The sequence below is a fragment of the Bubalus kerabau genome, chromosome 23 (assembly GCF_029407905.1).
Source record: "Bubalus kerabau isolate K-KA32 ecotype Philippines breed swamp buffalo chromosome 23, PCC_UOA_SB_1v2, whole genome shotgun sequence".
Lineage (NCBI taxonomy): Eukaryota > Metazoa > Chordata > Mammalia > Artiodactyla > Bovidae > Bubalus > Bubalus kerabau.
In genome coordinates, this window is record NC_073646.1 from 42,514,963 (window position 1) to 42,521,043 (window position 6,081).

General features: G+C 64.4%; 1 long non-coding RNA gene across 1 annotated transcript; it reads right to left on the reverse strand.

Annotated features, from left to right (window-relative positions):
* Positions 1–3,401: 3,401 nt before the first annotated feature.
* LOC129638037 (uncharacterized) lies at positions 3,402–5,546 on the reverse strand. Its single transcript, XR_008707669.1, has 3 exons — positions 5,269–5,546; positions 4,823–4,976; positions 3,402–3,876 (listed from the first exon to the last, which is right to left on the reverse strand). It is a non-coding gene; the product is annotated as an uncharacterized LOC129638037 (long non-coding RNA).
* Positions 5,547–6,081: the final 535 nt, after the last annotated feature.

Here is a 6,081-nt window from a genome sequence, read left to right on the forward strand (position 1 = left end):
CTGCCGACCCCTGGATAGCAGCCAGATCCTGGTGGAGGGCGGGGTGATGGGGGGCTGTGGACAGCCCTGGGCGGTCAGTGGGGCCTGGGCCCTGCAGGGACTCGGCCAGGTAGGGCAGCCTGACGTCCTTCCGCAGGCACTGGGCACCGTGGTGGCTCTGAGCAGAGGCCGGGGGCCCTTGCGTGTTAGGAAGAGGACCGGGAAGGGCCCCAGGGCTGTCAGCCTGACCCTCCCTGAGTGCCAGCCCCCACACCATCCTCCCACGCGGGCCCCTGCGGCAGTGCGGCCTCTTCACCACCAGGGGGAAGCAGAGGGCCACTCAGCAGAGCCGATAGCTGCATTTTACTGACAAGGAGACAGGGGCTCAGAGAGGTGCGGCCAGCCCCCTGGAGTCACACAGCAAGCTAGGTGTGGCCTGGGGCTGGAACCTGCAGCCCAGCTCCAGCACCCCAGTGGCAGTGCCCTCCACATGACCCGGGAGCCCGGGTGGGCAGGTGCACAGGGCATCTCGAGACAGGGTGGGAAGGATTCCTCCCGGCGCGTGTGAGGTTGTCCAGCCCGTTAGGGGACAGCCCTGGTGGGGACACGCACCTCAGAGGCACCCCCGGGGAGAGGGGGCTGCCCTCCATCATGGCTCCTCTTTGGGGCCCTGGAGGCCCCCCTGGGGGTGCTGGGGGGCTCAAGGTAGCAGAGCCCCTGCTGGCGGTCACACCCCAGGGTCTGAGCTGCTGGCAGGCTGTGCTTGCTGTCCACCCGGGGGCCAGTGCCCGGTCATGGCAGGTCAAGCCTGGCGGTGTCCTTGGGGGCCGAGGAGTTACCAGGTCACACAACATGCATTCCATCGGGGCCAGAGCAGGAGGGGCCGCAGGGACCACCCTCTAGGCATATAGGTGGGGCCTGGCTTCACTGTGGCCCCCCAACTTGGAGGAGAATTCAGCTGGTGTTCCCGCCCCAGGGGGCCCCAACGACTGCAAGGGGCCCACAGACCAACAGGAGTGGGCACGGCAGTGTGCAGTGGGCACAGCGCTGAGCGGGAGGCTTAGCTGGACCCATGCCCACATGTGCTGGGAGGTTCCTGGGGCTTTGAGACCCACCTGTGCATACGGGAGGCTCTCAGTATGGCCTTTCTCTTCCCAGACGTGGCCCGGAGGAGCCGTGCCCCATCGCTGGACACGGTGCTGGGCTGTGTGTTTGGAGACGGCTGTGTCCCGGGGGCCCTCATGGGGCCCACACGCTGGCCTGGGGCCTCACTGACGGACTTTCAGGGCAGAGGCGATGCTCGAACCAAGGCCTGGCTGTGTGGAGGGTCCGGGGTGTGAGGGGAGCTCAGGGTGGGGAGTGGGCCAGCGTGGCTACAGGAGGAAGGGGGAAGTGACCCAGCAGGGGCTCCTGTCTGCCGGACTCCAAGCCCACCGGGAGCCTCCCACCTGGCCGCCTTCCTTTGCTGCCGCCGGAGCCTCCACTGCCCCGGCCTCCACCGGGGCAGACGTGCGGCAGGCCCTGACCGCCCCTCGCCTGGAGCCCCGTCCTCCACAAGCCTGGCTCCAAGATAGGGCTCTCCTCAAAGAGGCTCCCTGAGCCCCCGGCTGCCCACCGCCCTGGCCCACGTGGGGCCCTTGGAGGCCACCCTGCTTTAGGTGTTGTGTCTCCTAAGGTGGGCGTTCCATGTCCTTGAGTGAGGGAGCTGGGCCGTGTCCCAAACCCAGGACTACGCCTGGCACACAAATGAGCCGAGCACACGGGTGAGTGAATGAGTGAGGCCCACCTCGGGATGTGACCCTGGCCCACTCGCCGCCCTTCCTGGGCTTGAGCTTTCTCACCGAGCGAGGGGCTTGCGATGCTGCTGGGGGTTCCCCGGCCCCCGGACAGGGCTGGCCTGAGCCCCGGGCTGGCGCAGAACTGCCTTGTGGGGGGCGCTGCCCAGGGCTGGAGAGCTGCGTGGGCTCAGGTGGGCAGAGTGCCCAGGGGGTGGGCGGCCCCTCCTACCCTGCTCGGACCTGACGGAGCCAGGGAGGGGTCAAGGCCTTGGGGTTTCTGGGCTATCTCAGGGCTGGCGGCCCCGCCTCCCGGCCCAGAGGGCACTCAGCCTGGGGAGCCCTGGGCCCCCTGGAGTGTCAGAGAGAGGTTCTCCCTCTGGGGACCCCCTCCCAGTACAGCCCGTGGGCAGGAGTGGGGGACGAGCACGCACACGAGGCTCAGTAGCTGTAAACAGTGGAGACCTCAGTGGGGCCCCGCCGCCTCCTTCACCCCCGCAACCCCCACTGGCTGGTCCCGACCCGCTTCCCTCAGCCATGTCCATGGGGCTGAGGCTGGCCTGGTCCCTCCCACAGATGCCCCGGGCTCCCTGCGCCCATCCCCCAGCCATCTCCACTCCCACCCTAGAAGGGGGAAGGGCCCCCCTGGATCAGAGGCAGGAGGAGGAGGGGTCAACAGAGCCGTCCTTGGCAGGGCAGGGCTGGCGGCAGGGTGTGTCCGACCCTGGGGGCTAGGGTGCAGGCGTGGCCTCGGGAAGTAGGCCCGTCTCGGGAGCCGAGGAGTCAGGTGAGCAGCGCTGCCTTTGCCGGGAAGGTGGTGGATCCTGGAGGATGGCCAGCTCGCACAGCGGGCATGGCGGGGCCTGGACTCTGGTGTCCTTAGCCTCCATCTGGGAGGTGCGGGGAGCAGAGCCTGGGCCCCCTCCCGGCCCCCCTCCTGTCTGGGGACTCACTGGGGAGGGGCCCTGTCCGGTTTGGCCCAGGCAGGAGCCACAGTCGCCCCACAGACAAGTCTCTGTGGTCACTGCCGTGGGCACGTTTTCACCTCTCAGCATCTTGGGCGTCCTGGGAAGAAAGGGCTGCCCAGGCCTCTAGAGGACACACGCAGGGTGTGACCCGGCTTCCACCAGCCCGCCCGAGTTCCCCCTGTACCACTGACCCCAGGGCTGGCCGCGGCCCTTCCTGGTGGAGTCAGTGCGAAGGCGCCAGAGGTCAGGCCCGGTCTGCTCAGGGGAGGGGCCTCCCCGGAGCCCGTGGGCCACGCTCTTCTCTCCCCACGGGGCCTGCCCTGCCCTGGGAGGGGTCTCCTTGCCCATGGTAGACGCAGGGGTGGACCTAGGAGCGTGCACACTCGTGCATGGGGGCTCGTGAAGACCCCAAGGGGGGCTTCAGAGCTTGGCTGTCAGGTCAGCGCACTCTGGAGCCCGGGGACCCAGAGCGCGCTGTGTGGGCAGTGGACGTGAGCTCTGGGTGGACACCCCCTCGGCCCACAGGCTCCCAGCCCCTCAGGAGGGGTGCGGCGGGAACACGGGGTCCTGGCCCTCCTCCTGCCCCGTGTGTGCTGTGGACGCTGCCTTTCCATGTGCAGCCTTGTGCAAACGGGGCCTCCTCGCCCCCTGAGGCTGCTGTGGGTCCCGCTCACCCCCAAGAACACAGCTCTGACTCAGGCCTGCCCGTGCCGCCTCCCACGCCTTCCAGCAGAGGCGGGCGCCCGGGGGCCGGCGGGCTTGGGAGCCCTCTGCAGGGCCACCCGGGTGCCTCTCCTGGCCGTCCTGTCCCAGAGTACCAGAGTCTGTGCTGACGGGCTCTCCCAGGACCCTGATGAGGGCGGATGGCATGGCCGCCGGCACATTATGCTGCTAGTAAAGAACGTCCCCCCGACACACATCTCACCTGCAGCCGCTGACACCTCCCAAAGTCCGTGAGGATGGAATCCGATCGGAATGCAATCTCCAGGACATCTTATCTCATCACAAATTGAAATTATATTGTATTAAATTAAAAAGCTAAAACCGTTCTGTTCGCTCTCATACGGCTGTGTGAAACTTCATCAGTGGTTTTAAGAACATGACACTTCCGTATGGGCCATTTCTCCTCTCATTTACTGAGGCGGGAAGACCTGCTGGAGAGAGGGGAGGGGGGCGTCTGGCTCTGGGGCTGGCCCCCCGGGATGGACCCGCCCCTCTCTGTGAGTAGGGGGCTGGGGTCAGGGTCCGAGGCTCCACAGGGGGACAGGGGGGTCTTAGCGGGAAAATGTCTCTAGGACAGCGGGGGAGAGGCAGGAACTGGTGGTACCGTGAGGGACAAGCTGAGCGGCCGGGGGAGTGCAGCGGGGGAAGGAAGCCCCTTGGAGCTGGGGGTCGGAGGGTGGGCAGGTAGGTGAACAGCAGGGGTGAGCCTGAGTGCAGCTGGGCTTCCTTGGGACAGAAGAAGCTGGGCTGCAGCCTTGAGTTCTGGCAGAGCCCCCCGCTCGCCAGTCCAGGGGAGAGGGATGCTCAGACGGCCTGGGGGAGGGGGCGTCGTGCACCTGCTGTTTGGCCAGTCCCGGGGAAGGCTCACCCCCAGGGTGAGAGGCGGGCGGGCTTTCCCACACTGCGCCCACAGGAAGGACAGGACCGCCCGTTCAGAGCATTTTATGTTGATCACATGTTGAAATGGAGACATTTCACACATAGCGGGTTCAATAAGGTATGTTACGAGACTGATTTTGTCTCTTGCTCTCCTTTTTAGCACAGCTGCTAGGGAATTCACCACCGCATGCCTGGCCCTCGCAGCCATGGCCTGACTCTGTCCAGCGGTCAGGGCTGCTGCCCATGCCAGTGGCTCGCTATGACCCCACCTGCCCGCTAGGGACGTCTGCCTGCGCTGGCCTGCCCACCTCCGAGGGTGCGGACACCGCCCTCGCCCACCACCCCCGCCCCGCCCTCCTTTCAGACCCCACCTCTCCTCTTATCACAGGGCCAGCGGCGCTCTGACCAGGCTGCTGCGAGCCGGGCTGAGTGGCCACTGTCCAGTCCCCACAGGGGGCCTGTTCCCACCCGCTGCCGCCCAGAGGCCCCACAGCGTACCCTGTGCCACTCACTCCCAGGGCCCTGTGTGTCCTGAGAGCAGACCCTGCTGGCTTCTCCATTTCGTCTGGATGTCCCCCTCCAGGGTAGACGGCTCTCGGTATCCTTGGCTCTCGGTATCCTTGGCTCAGGGTAGATAGCCCCCTCCCCAACCCTAGGAAATGAGTCATACTTAGTACAAGCCAATCATGGCCATTCTCATCCCCATTAAAGGAGGCTCTGGGAGGCTCAGATGGTAAAGAACCCGCCTGCAATGCGGAGACCAGGGTTCGATCCCTGGGTGGGGAAGATCCCCTGGAGGAGGGCGTGGCAACCCACCCCAGTACTCTGGCCTGGAGAATCCCCATGGACACAGGAGCCCAGCAGTCCACGGGGTCACAAAAGAGTCGGACAGGACTGAGAGTCTTAGCACACATGCAGAACCTCCGTATCTTTGGGTTTCTTACCATGTATGAATTTCCCAGGGCTGCGAAAACAAAGCACCACCAACTTGCTGACTTGAAAAACAGAAATTTGGGGATTCCCTGGCAGTCCAGCGGTTAGGACTCTGCGCTTTCACTGCCGAGGGCCCGGACGCAATCCCTGCTCAGGGAACTAAGATCCCACAAGCCACGTGGTGCAGCCAGAAAGTACCCGGTTCCGGAACCAAGGTGTCTGTGGGTCAGCTCCCTCTGAGGCTGTGAGGAAGGCCTGTTCCAGGTCTCTCACGAGCTTCTGGTGTTGCCAGCAATCCCCGGCGTTCTGGCACGTGGCTGCATCACTCCAGTCTTTCTGCAGCCGCTGCCTGGTGTGCAGGTCTGGGTCCAGATGCCTCCTTTCACAAGGATCAGGGCCCCCACTGATGACCCCATTTCCAATAAAGTCTCACCGTGAGGTTCCTGGTGGACATGAAGTTTTAGGGGGCATCATTCAACCTACTCCGTATGGGAAAATCATCCCCTTTTCATTTTACTCAGATTTTCTGGTATTTGTAGACGACTGGGAATTTATTTCCCGGAGTGGAGGTGTGGCCCCTAGCAGAACCTCAGACGTGGACCTTGTCTGCGGGAGGGCCGGTGGGTGGTGGGCAGTGAGGCCCGGCGCTCTGGTTGGGAAGTTGGTGATCGTAATGATGAACTCATGGAAAACTAGATGCAGCTGTTAACCTGTGCTGCCTTAGCTTCCAGACCACAGATTCATCAAAGCTGGGGAAATATTAGGAAAATACTCAGAATATCAGTGTTAACGGACTGCTTCTTGTGGCCTCTGATAAGTCTTAT